At 39.0% G+C, this 12,607-nt stretch overlaps 1 protein-coding gene across 8 annotated transcripts in view; it reads right to left on the bottom strand.

The window, feature by feature from the left end:
* The window catches only part of Irf2 (interferon regulatory factor 2), an 87,779-nt gene that overhangs the window by 73,745 nt on the left and 1,427 nt on the right, over nt 1-12,607 (bottom strand). Inside the window, exon 1 of one of the 8 annotated variants that reach the window (XM_010641048.3) lies at nt 12,477-12,601. The exons of the other annotated variants lie outside the window; for them this stretch is intronic. The gene's annotated coding sequence lies outside the window, so the exon portion shown is untranslated. Of the gene's footprint in view, nt 1-12,476; nt 12,602-12,607 lie in introns of those variants that run through there. 8 annotated transcript variants of the gene reach the window in all.

The following is a 12,607-nucleotide window of genomic DNA, read 5'->3' as shown; positions in this document are numbered from 1 at the left end:
ATATCTGGGTAATTTTATCTGATTTTCCATTTACCAAAGCACTCTGATTCACCTCATTCTGACATTACTCAATTCCCAATGTGTGTTTTATCAGATTTACAATATCTCAAAATTTTGAAAATGATTTTGTGTTGCATTTTATATATACTGCAATGAGGGAGAATCTTAGTCCCTCAGATTACACTAACATGTCATTTTGGAAACGACAGACTCACAAACACATATAGACTGGATACAACTCAACAACCTGCAGACCAACAATTCAAAAACAAAGAACGTGAATACACATTCGCCCATAAAAAGATGTCCTGTCACTCACTATTATGGAAATGCAAATCAAAATCATAGTGAGATATTCTTTACAACCATTAGGATGGTTGCTAACCAAAATACAAATCAGGAAACACCAAATTTCTATAAAGATGCAGAGAAACTGGAAACCTTGTTCACTTCTGATGGGAATGTCCAATGAACGGTACAGCCATTACGGAAAATAGTTTGGTGGTTCCTCAAAATGTTAAACATAGGCTGGGCATGGAGGCACATACTTGTAATTCTAGCCTTTGGGAGGCTGAGGCAGAAGAATCACTGCAAGTTTCAGGCCAGCATGAGCTACATAGTGAGATCAAGGCCAGCCTGCACTGCACAGCAAGATCCTGTCTCAAAAAATTTTTTTTAAAAAACAGAATTACCATAGGACACATTCCAGCGGCTTGAAAGAATCGAAACCAGGCACCCAACAGGTATTTCACAGCAGCCTTAGTCACAATAGACAGAAGGTAATAACATCCCTAGTGCACAGTGACAGATGAGTGGATTAACAAATTATAGAAAGTTATTCAATCTTAAAAGGACATATACTTATAGTCCCAGCACTCTCAGAGGCTGAGACAGGAGGACTGCAAGGTCAAGCTCAAGCTGGGCAACTCAGCACCTTAGGGAAAACTTGTCTCAAAATAAAATAAAAAGGGCTGGTGATGCAGCTCAGTGCGGAAGCTCCACGTTCGACCTCCAGTACTGGAAAATAAATAAATAGATGAGGTACTCAGAAGAGTCAAGTCACTGAGGCAGAAAGCAGAATGGGTGGTTGCCAGGGGCCGAGGAGAACAGTCATTGTTTAACATAAACAGATTCTCTGGTTGAGATGATAGAAATCAGGACAGCGGTAATGGCTGCACAATACCACTAACATACTTTAGGTGCATCAGTTTTTATACAAACGATCATTCTTGAACAAGAAGGGGATTAATAGATGGAGGGGGAGGGAGAAGAGGGGAAGGGGATAAAAAGAGAAATTAAGATGCGTTATGTACATGTAGCAACTCCACCCAAGGAATGTAAACATTATGAACTGCAAACACGCACTAATAAAAAAATTGTAAATAAGCAGAGTTACCACTGAACTATACACTTAATGATAATGGTAAATTTTATAAATTTGCTACTTCTACTGTTTCCTTCAGTCCTCTTGTGGGCAATAATTGTGGGGATCATGAGTATTGGTTGTAAGTATTGCAAACTTTAGTAACTCCATATGTGTTAAATTTCTCCAGTTTAGCAGGTGGTGTGTTTCCTTTGTGGAATTCCTAAAAGTTACAGTTTCTTGTCTCTGACCTTTACATGTGTGGTTGCCTGGGTTACTACTACCCACGGTGGGTTGTTTTTGTTGAGCCTGTTTGCTCTTTTCCTGTGTGAACTTTCATTTACTATGGTAACCCCATCCCATAATAGTTTGTGGTTTTTTTGCTTTAAAAGGCCGGTGCTTGCCGGCAATAAACGTCGCCTTGATCAGAGTCTTGTCTTGGCGTCCTTCCTTTCTCTCTGCCCCATCTCCACCCCGCTGCTCTTTCAGGTTTGAGGCACTGCTGGACAGTGCTCTGCGTCACCAGCTCGCGACAAATAATTATCTTTTAATCCAGATGATGTGAAGAACAGTGGTGCCTTAGTTCACAATCTTAACTCTTTCAGTGATTCAGGTTACAGATTATGTTTGTGAACTGAGGTACCAATGCATTCACTACAGCGACACAGTCTCAGGCTGGGGATTTAGCTCAGTGGTGCCGCCACCTGCCATGCAAGCACAATGTCCCAAGTTCAATCCCCAGTACCAGGAAAAAAAAAAAAAAAAGACAAATACAGTTACACAGTCTCTCTCTCACACACACACACACACACAATGCTAATATATACTTTAAAATTAACTAAGGATCCATTTCCCTTTCATGATCATGTCCTCTCAAGTCAAGTGAGAAGCTACCATTAATCACACAAAAAGCTAGGTTCTCCTAGCACAAACCTCCAGGGAGAGAAGTACTGTGTTTACTAAGTTAAGGGTTAGTGACAGCATCTAACCTGAGAGGAAGGAAAGAAGACAGGGGAGATAACTATCAAGACTTGACTTCAATTTTCTTGAATGACAAAAGACACCAAACGGTTTCTACAAACAAGACTGAATGTAGGAGAATTGCTTGGGAAAGAGCAATAACAACGAACAATGTGTAGTTTCATGCCTACTTTATAATCTACTCAGAATCTGAGTTTTAAAAAGTGCAATGTATGCCCTTTCTCAAAAATCTGTCATTTTATCGCTGTGGCTTCTTCTACAATCTGAGACAACCTGATGTGGCCAAAGGAAGAGGAACATCACTCAAGAAAGACTGAGGCAGGAGGATCATAAGTTCAAGCCCAGCCTAGGCAATTTAGATCCTGTCCCAAAAAAGAAAATAATCATTGGAAATGTAGCTCAGTTTGAAGCACTGGGTTCGATCCCCAGGACTGGGGGTTGGGGAGCACACACAGAAAATCTACAACCCCTCTTGCAGGACCCGTTGCCCTTCTTGTCTAATTGCTTGCATTTGTTTTCTGCATGTGGTCAATTTCATCTCCTAACTAGGAGGACTAGCGACCACATCTTCGACCTAACTCAAATCCATGTTGATTGATTCTCCTTTGCACACATCCCTCTACATATAGTTAGCACTGAATAAACACTCACTAATTAAATGACTGATCAAAATAGTCAGTTGTTTCAGTTGAAGAGCCTCTTCTCCCCTATTTCCCAAATTGTAATTTGACTTTCAAGAACTGCAAAGAGTTCATGATGCATTCAAAGCACCTGTAAGCGAAGCAAATCCTTTCCTGTATTTTCAACTTACCCTGAATAAACTAGTCCCGGGTAGGGCCACACCCACAAGCAGAAGGAGCAGTTCATCTGCATTCCCTACTGGGTCCTCCCTTGAGGACTCCCCAAGTTCCCACCCTCATTCAGCAATGGGAAAAAGGAAGTAGTGTTACCACCTGTGGCTCCCTGGGAGCACTAGAACACCCCATATCCCCAGATATATCCTCTTGGGACAGCAGCCTTTTGATTGACTCCTCTGACCCCACTCTCCCGTCCTATTTGGAGGTATTTAACTTGAAAGGGCATTTAAACAGTGTCTAGGAGTTAAATTTCCTCATATTAACAAACTCCCAACATTCCAAGAAAGAGTCAATAAGGACGTGCCTTCGGGATTAGTATTTTAAAATGAGATTATGTTTTGCTGTTCTTCTGTCGGTTGCAAATCCCCAACCCTACCAGAATTCACTTAAAACTAATTCTACAGTATTTTTATTGGAAGAAAGCAATCAGAAAAGCTCTGACCCACTGAGCAGCTGGGAATTTTGTTGCTGAAGGTTTGGTTTAGTCTTTATTTTTCTAGCTGCTGGCCCCGCTAACATGATTCTGTGAAGGTCGCATTTAATCTTGCAGAGAAAAGCTACCTAAGCAGTTCTTAGGTAGGCTTCAGTAAAAATAAATTGCCTTGGCTCTCTGGGCAAGTCTGTTGCTTCAATCAACAATTACAGTCATGGAGAACAAATGAACGCAACTCTGAAGCACCACGGTTGACTTCAGAAGAATCTCACCGCACATATGCTATGCACTGAAAGTGTTTGTTAAAAACAACAACAAAGTTAATGTTAATAAGGAACCCCATAGAGAAAGCAGCAACTCTCAAATGTATATCACCAATTAATCGCCAAAAATAGCTTATTTATATGTATAAGAAAATATAAGGATCATTATTGGGCCTGAAATGTCAAAGAAATGGATTAAAATATATTTTTGTTTTTATTTAATTTTTATTGTTATTAGTACACGTGAGCAGTAAATAATGATGACATTAATCATGGGGAGTTGGTACATGTATATAATACATCTTGATTCTTTTTATTTCCTCTTCCAGTTTGCCTTTCTCTTACCTCCCTCCATAATAAGATTCTTTTAAATGTCTGGGTACAAAGGAGAAAAGCCAAACAATTTCTCACCTTCTGACTGTTGAACACCTAATACAAAGTGACAAATCCTAATGCAAAGTGACAATTCTCAATGTTTATGTGCTCGATACGTATACCATTGGGTCTCCAACACAGAGATCTGCCATCCCTCCTGAGCTGGAATTAAGCCTTCCCAGTAAACCTTTGCTTTACAACTCAAAATCAAAGCAACAAATATGTCCAGTTCTTCCTTCAGATATGACACTGCAGGAGAAAACACATTTGACTTTGAGGACTCAGTATGAAAAAACAATGTAAAATATCTCATTAATATTTTCACATTGGTATTGGAATGACTTTTGATATATGGGTTACATGAAATTTATTAAAATTAATTGCATATGCTTGTTTTTACTTTTCTAATGGGGCTACTAGAAAATCGGAACTATACATGTGGTTCACACTGTATTTGCACTGGACAGTGTTGTCCTCATCAATTCCTCATCCCTTGTGCTTTGGCTGTGCTTTGGCATTCAGTCTCTGAACTCATAATACTTATACCCAACCTTAGTTTCATAATAATTCAAAATTATCTCCATATCCAAAAAAAGAATATGACAGTTTGCTTTGTTGTTGTTGTTTTTGCTTTGATTTTTCAGGTACAAATGAGGCATTCTGAGTATTCTTCAGTTGTAAAAACTAGGGGTCACATTCTGACAGTTTTTCTTGCAATCCCCAACAGTGCATTTGTAAAGGTGGATGTGCAAAGAAAAATAAAACTTTCTTGGATGCCTCAGGGTTCCTGAAAAATGACCTTCTGCAACATGAGAATGGCTAGGATACAAAAGTTAGTGAAGGTATACAATGTAACACACAACTATGGAAAGTACTAGTTAGAAACATTTTATCTTTCACATACTTTGAGACCTTTAGCAATTTGTCTCAAGTAACTGTTCTTATCCAAAAGGATAATAAAATCTCTTATCTCCTGAAGAGCATCTATTTGTTACATCCTGGACCACACTCCTTGATGAAGTTTCAAAGGAGCTACTAAGACTCCTATCTCCCCAGGCATTTATATTTCAAGAGTGAAGTCCAGACCTTGGAGAGGTCCCTAGATTACAAAACTCATACTTTTTGAAAGGTTAAGATCAGAACCCTGGATCCTTTTCAGCCAGGATTCAAAGGAGTTTAAGTTTGGCTTTCCTTCTTTTGTTTGTTTTGGGTTTTTTTTGTTTTTTTTTTCTTTTTCTCTCACAACTTTTGGAAAAGAGGAGACAGTTGTACCTTCGCAGTCTACAGAGTGAAAAAATCCCTATTCCATCAGTTTTCATAGCATTCCATGAAGGTGTAAGTGTGAGAATCTCTATAATCATTGGCCTAATTGTAAGTATCAATAAGGAAATTTTTCTCTTCTCCGGGTGTTCTGTATTTCTGCAGTAGTAGTATTTACTCACATTAATATTCACACATTAATTAGTTAATTGGGCCACATATTAAAACTGTGATGTGGGATAACATCTCAGTTCGTTCACATTTCTTGGAAAATCAGGATGGGTCAACCTCACCAAAGAGCCACCATGCTCAATGACTTCAATTAGCAAGAAGCTGGATGGGGACAGCGGTGTCTTCTGGTACTGGCCAATTAGGAAAGCCCAGATTCTAAAGTCTGGCTATATGTAGCGGTGCTAAAAGCTCTAGTATGGCCAAGGCCCTGCACACCACCCTCCTTGGCACCATTCAGTTTGCTTTTCCGAATCTTAACATGTACCAGAGGTGGAGTCAAAGGGGATACTTTAGCACTGTCATGAGAACATTTTCTAGTTGCAAGAGTAACTGTGCTTGTTTTTTAAATTTGAAAAATGCAAAGCTTTTCAGCAGTCAAAAAAAACACAATTCAACATCAAAATTATGTTTTCTCCCATATTTTTTTGAATATTATACACAAATGCTCACACAGGACTAAAACTGGGGGCACAATTTAATACTTTTTCCCCATCCAATATTTATAATAACATAAATCAAATATATCCCATTATTGAAAACAATTCAAAAACATGAATTCGGTTATGGGACTATATAGCTCAGTGGTAGGACACTTGCCTAGCATGCTCAGAGTCCTGGGCGTGCACACCCACAACACACACACACACACACCCACAACACACACACACACACACACTGAACTTTATAAGCTACCTATATTCTGGATGTGCTATAATTCACTTACATGTGTTCCTATTGTTGGTTAATCATATTATTTCCAAGTGTTCACATAAAAAAAGCTAATTCAATAAATACCCCCAAATATAAATTTTTTGTTACCTCTGGTAACTTTAAGCAAATAGGTTTCTAAAAGCAGCACTGCTGGAAAGGAGAGTTTAACATTTTAAAGCCTTTAACAGTTGTTAAATTCCACAATATTTCTTTCATTGTTTAATCCCAACCACAGTACAGAGTACTAAATTTCCAAACAGTGTGATGGGCAGGACCCAGTTACAGTGTTCGCAGTTCTATCTTAACTTGTACCATCTATTCTTCAGAAAAGCACAAAATTGGCTCATTATATTTTCCTAGCTCTTACTGTGTGATAAAAGTAAAGAGCCTCAAAGAAGACCAGCATAGACAGAATACAGAGAGCCTGAGAGATATCATGGTGTTTCTGATTAACTTTATTGGCACACATCATTCCTCTGAGAGCCCATTGTTGCCCCAGAGACTAATTTACTTTGAGGCTGGGGCCTCACAATACGGATACCAATCCATCCATCTTCACACTGTACTTCAACCCCAGGACCTCTAAGAATTTTAACCATGCTCGTCACAACCACCCATAACTCCATGTTTGCTTGTATGAAATAAGCTGATGCCTTAAAGTTTCCCCATCAGACTTTAACATCCTCACGATACAAAGTAACCTCAACGTCAAAAAGCGCAGGGCTAGGGATTTAGCTCAGTGGTTCCACCATCTGCCTCACAAGCACAAAGTCCGGAGTTCATCCCCGGAACAAAAAATCCCCGAAAAAAAAAAAAAAAAAAAAAAAAGCACAGATGCTGCCAGTATTTCAACTGGTCCTTGAGTTATACTTAATCTATCAACTTGCTGCCCTTGCCTCCAAAACGCAAAGATATTTATGCCAAGATAGAAAATCTACTTACCTGGTTACATCTTTTCTCTCTTCCATTCAGGGACTCTATTTTGCTACCTGCATTTCTTTTCTTAATCACCCCATCCCCAAACTTTCACTTTCTAAATCCCTCCCATTCTTATTCCATTATCCCACTAACACACATCCAGGTATTAGGACACTCTTTTCTCACTCTTGTAATTTTTCTCTTCTTTAATAAATCTAGGTTAAGGAGAAAAAATTCTTTCAGAAATAACATGCTCGTTATTACTCGAAATAAAGCAATTTGTGTGCAATTCCTTTTCATTCAAAATATCAGCCTCACCAAATGGGAAACTCAGGATTCTAAGCTTATAAGGTCATATTTTATTTACAAAGTAGTTTTTTGGGGTCCTCCAAAACCCTGACATTCATAAGCTTGCTAAGGAAAAAAAATAATATGAGTTCATTTTCCTTTGGTCACATCAACTCTACAAGTATCAAATGCTGTTACACAGAAAACAGATAGCTAAGTATGCTTGAAAAAGAATTTATGAAAATTACCTAGTAAATAGTTAACTCTCAAAATATTTGTTTAATGAAAAGTTCATGGGCTTTTCTCACACAAACCCCTAAATTAAGATTTCTGTTGAACTGAACTGGTCTTGCCCTTGAGATGAAAGTGCTTAGAACCCACCATCAGAAAGACCCAAGCGAGCCTTCCATTTTTCATATGGAGACTTGTGTTCTTTATTCTTTATAGAAAATGAATACTAAGCTGATAAGAGACTCTAAGCGTAACAAAACACAACAATAAGAAATCTCTAACTCTCTCAGCCTTGTCTCTTCTTAAAAATGAAAAAATCACCAAGCATAGTGGCAAAGCCTATAATTCCAACACTTGAGAGGCTGAGGCAAGAGGACTGCCCACATTCATGACCAGTCTGGGCTGCATAGTGAGTTAAGATAAGCCTGAACTACAAAGCCAGATCCTATCTCAGAAAACAAACAAACAAACAAACAAAAACAAAAAAAGAAAGAAAAATTCAGAGCTGGGAGTATAGCTGACTGCAGGAGCGCTTGCCTAGCACATACAAGGCCCTATATGTTCAATTCCCACCACCAAAAAAGAAAAGAAAAGAAAATACAATGTATCATATACATAGCACCAATATCATTTTTGTGTGATTTTCATATGCTTAGCAAGACCAACAAAAACAGCTCCAACAGAGAGTAATCGAAGGCTCTCCTAGTCAAAGCACTGGTTAAAATGTGGCAAGGTAGAACATTTTCTAGTTGCAAGAGTAACTGTGCTTGTTTTTTAAATTTGAAAAATGCAAAGCTTTTCAGCAGTCAAAACAAACACAATTCAACATCAAAATTATGTTTTCTCACAGATTTTTTGAATATTATACACAAATGCTCACATAGGACTAAAACTGGGGGCACAATTTAATACTCTTTTTCCCCATCCAATATTTATAATAACATAAATTGTGTTTGTTTTGACTACTGAAAAGCTTTGCATTTTTCAAATTTAATGTGCCTCAGATCCAAGCAGCGATCACAGATTTGGCCCTAGGAGAACATCCCTAACTCACTTCTCTGGCCCACACACCTGAGGGAGACCAGGGATGTTCATCTCACATAAAATGGGGAATAAGAAGCTCACTGTGCGGCAGGAAGAGACTGTAGATAGCGTCAAATCTGAAGGGTCCTGCTTGGGTCCTACAAGTTCTCTCCCGCAGAACGTTCTTATAACACACGTACCTCTTGTCAATTAAGGATAACGGGACTGTCTAGCCACTAAGGTCCCAAAGTGGAAAGTGACTAGAGAGTTAATCAAAGCAGTAAAAGTCAACTCCATACTTCTGACTTCTTGTACTTTCCACTACTACACAGTCTTGTCCATAGCTGCTTGCCCACAAATGTTTAATAAATACATGAAGTAATAGCATGCTGTCTGGATTCACTGAACAAACTAGCTGCCTGTGCTATTGTATTTATAGAATTATTTTTCATTTAAAATATTTGCATGGGACTCTGGATTCCCAACAGAACTCGAAGTTCTGGGAAAATATCCTCCCGGTTGCAGTACCTCAGAAAGCTTTAAGGTGTCTAGATTTATCTAACATGGATCTGCCCTGGGTCTAACACAACAAGGTTCTCCACATTAGGCTGGAGTAAGATTAGCTATACTTGATAATACCAGTTTTCTCAAGCAGACCAGCAGTTCTGACTGAAAGAACAGGAAGGGACCCATGAAGTTTTCTTAGAAAGTTTTATTTAGATAAGCAATTCGTTTCAGAGAAGTTTGTCAAAAGATGGACCTTACGGGGGAGTCATTTTAAAGGGAATCTCTGAAGGTAAAAAGCTGGAAAATTTTAAGCCTGCCACTTGCTCTGAATCAGGAGAGGGCTAGGAATCCTCAGGACAACCTTGTACCCCAGTATCAATGGCGTGGGGGATGGATTTCCTGTCCGTGTGTTTCCTTTGGTACTTTACCTAAAATATATTTGTTTCAGGTTTAAATCTGTTTCCTACAGATAAATTTATCATTCTCTGTGGACAAATCAAAATCCAACCAAACCTTCCCATCCTCTGTCTTTCCCTACCAGTCACACCCACCATAAGAGTTCTTCCTCAGCTCAGCCCATTATACATTAAAGCTGACATTCTACACCAAACATCGATCCACGGAGGCCCAAAGCAGAATGAAAATGGGGCAGGCTGAGGAGAAAAGTCCTGACCTCCCACCCCAGAGTGGGAAGGAACCTGGTACCCACACAGATTAAATTATTTTATTATTAATAATTGATATTTTCACAGCATTTTATTTCATACAGTATTTTATGTATTTAACATTATATTATAACTATACACTACATTTTCACATATTATCATATATAGTGTTGGACACATAGTAAGTATTCGATAAGTTGAGTAAAACTCCCTTTAAAGATGCTGCAGCAAAATACTGTCATCAGTTAAGTGCATATCTGTAATAACAGACAGTGAATTCAATAGTGTAACACAATGGTAAGGAAAATTCAGACTAAAGCACAGCAAGGCTTGGCAAGATGTTTTACTGATAAAAAGAGGGAAAAATACATTGGCCTAATCACTGTTATTTTCATACATTTAGTCTCCATGGATACCTCCTAACTTTTCTTGGGCCAGAAAAAAATATTTCACTGATACTAGTATATTTCATTGTTAAACATTTTATCAGTACTTTATATGTAATAGTTACCTCAGGTTTAATTCTTACCATTATTTATATACTTTGGGGAGAAGTAAAATTCCTCCTTGCCAAAAATTCTATACAAGAAAGTCAATATTTGATCTACTTGTGATTCCCTATTTTTTAAACTTGAATACCAATGTGATATAATTTTTAAAGTTAATGCCTTCCACATTTATGATTGCTATAACTTCCCCCTAATGATATTTCAAATACAGTATCTCGATTGTTCCTGGAAACAGCACTATTTGTATAGCTATTATTATTATTACCTTCAACAGCACTAATCCCAAAAGGTAATTACTCTATTTATTTTTTGCTGTTGATAGTCAACTCGCAAGCTAGAACGCCACCTCTGTACAGTGTAAATAGGCTTTCTGCTTTTCAGGTGTATCTACATTGCCTAGCACTGTGTCCAGGTGGAGAGTAAATATTCTACACATATTTATGAAACACAGAAATAATTTCCTGAACTGCCCATTTTTGGTAGAAGGCAGCTAAGGGAATTATGACCCAAATACTGAATTTAGAATTCAGTGGTCTGCTCACTATCAAAAGGAAATTATGTGAAAAATGCTCTAAAAACAACAGAGCTTATACTAGATAATGTTAAGAATGAGAAAATCGATACACATCAAATATTGAACTTTCAAAGCTTAAAAATTTCCCCACTGAGTTTAAACATCTTTAACTAGTTCTGGCATATTAAATACAGTACTACAAGAGTCAGGGTTAGAAAAAAAGGAGGGTACTAGTTCATAGTGCTAAAAGGACTTTATGGTAACCATTTGTCTGTCATAATTTGCTTCCAGTTTTACTACAACCCCTTACTTTTGAGTATGATGACATTTTTACAGGTAATTAAGTGGGAAATATATGGAATAGTATTTCTAACTTTAAAGATCAACAGAAAAAGGCAACTCATTCAGAGTGAAATATGTAAATGTTCAATTTAAAGAAGCAAATCATAACGGACAAGAGCTATTGGATCTAAGAGGCCAAAATCTAACTTCTTACACAACAGACTAAGTTATAAATTATAATCATTCACTAATTACAGTGAAATTCCGGACTCTGCCACATCAATCAATAGATGTTCACAAGGTAAGCACGGGAGATGCCAATAAAAGTCATCCGCTGAAGCTAAGAAAAGTTTTTTCAGGATTTTTTAGGTTCCTATTTTTGCCTCTTCTCTCCTTACCCAGCACCCAAACAAAAAAAAAAGAAAGAAAGAAAGAAAGAGGGCTGGGCAGATCAGAGAATCCTGAATCTGTGTGTTGGAGGAAGTTAAACAGGGTCATGCTTGAGGCCCTAGCAAGGGAGGGGCTTCTAACAGCAAGAACATCCACCTTTCACGTGCAGTGGGTTCCAAGACCCCCGTCGGTCCGCACCTACCCTTAAGCACCAGGAAGTGCAGGCTGCTAAATTTAAGTCAACCTGCAGTTGATCTGAAAACTAATAAATAACTGCAGGCTAGAGGGCAACCTTAGAGATTCCTGAAAATCCACAACAGGAAATGTAACTATTCTCCACCCTGAGCCATTCATCAAAAGCAGACGGACTCACAGCCACAGGGAGGGCAGTGACAGAAGGAAAATGCCAGCACCACTCGTCCTCGTTTAGACCGACGCTGCATTTTCTTGTGCCACAAGGGCAGGGAGCACTACGCCGTGCTCACGCTGGAGGGAGGAGACTCAAGGTGCAGGGAGCCGGCACCGAGTCCCCAAGTTTCAAATACTGCAGGGCTAGCCAGGAGAGAGAGAGCCACTTAGCTAATTCGCGGTGATCTCGACTGCCAGCCCCAGGAGCCACATCTAATAGCCGATCGTCGAGCGTCCCGACTCCACCGGCTGAGTCAGGCGTCTCACCTGGTGCCCGGACACAGTCCTCGTGCACGGTTCGGGCTTCCAGCCTCCTTTCCTCTCCTCGCTCGAAGGTGCCAAACGCACCAAGACCTGGGGCCAGCAGGGGATGTCGACGCTTCCCGGGGAAGGGCTGA

Source organism: Fukomys damarensis, unplaced genomic scaffold (assembly GCF_012274545.1).
Source record: "Fukomys damarensis isolate Sample0158 unplaced genomic scaffold, DMR_v1.0_HiC HiC_scaffold_18, whole genome shotgun sequence".
NCBI lineage: Eukaryota > Metazoa > Chordata > Mammalia > Rodentia > Bathyergidae > Fukomys > Fukomys damarensis.
Note: the sequence above shows the minus strand (reverse complement) of the source record. Positions and strands in the feature narration are given on the sequence as shown.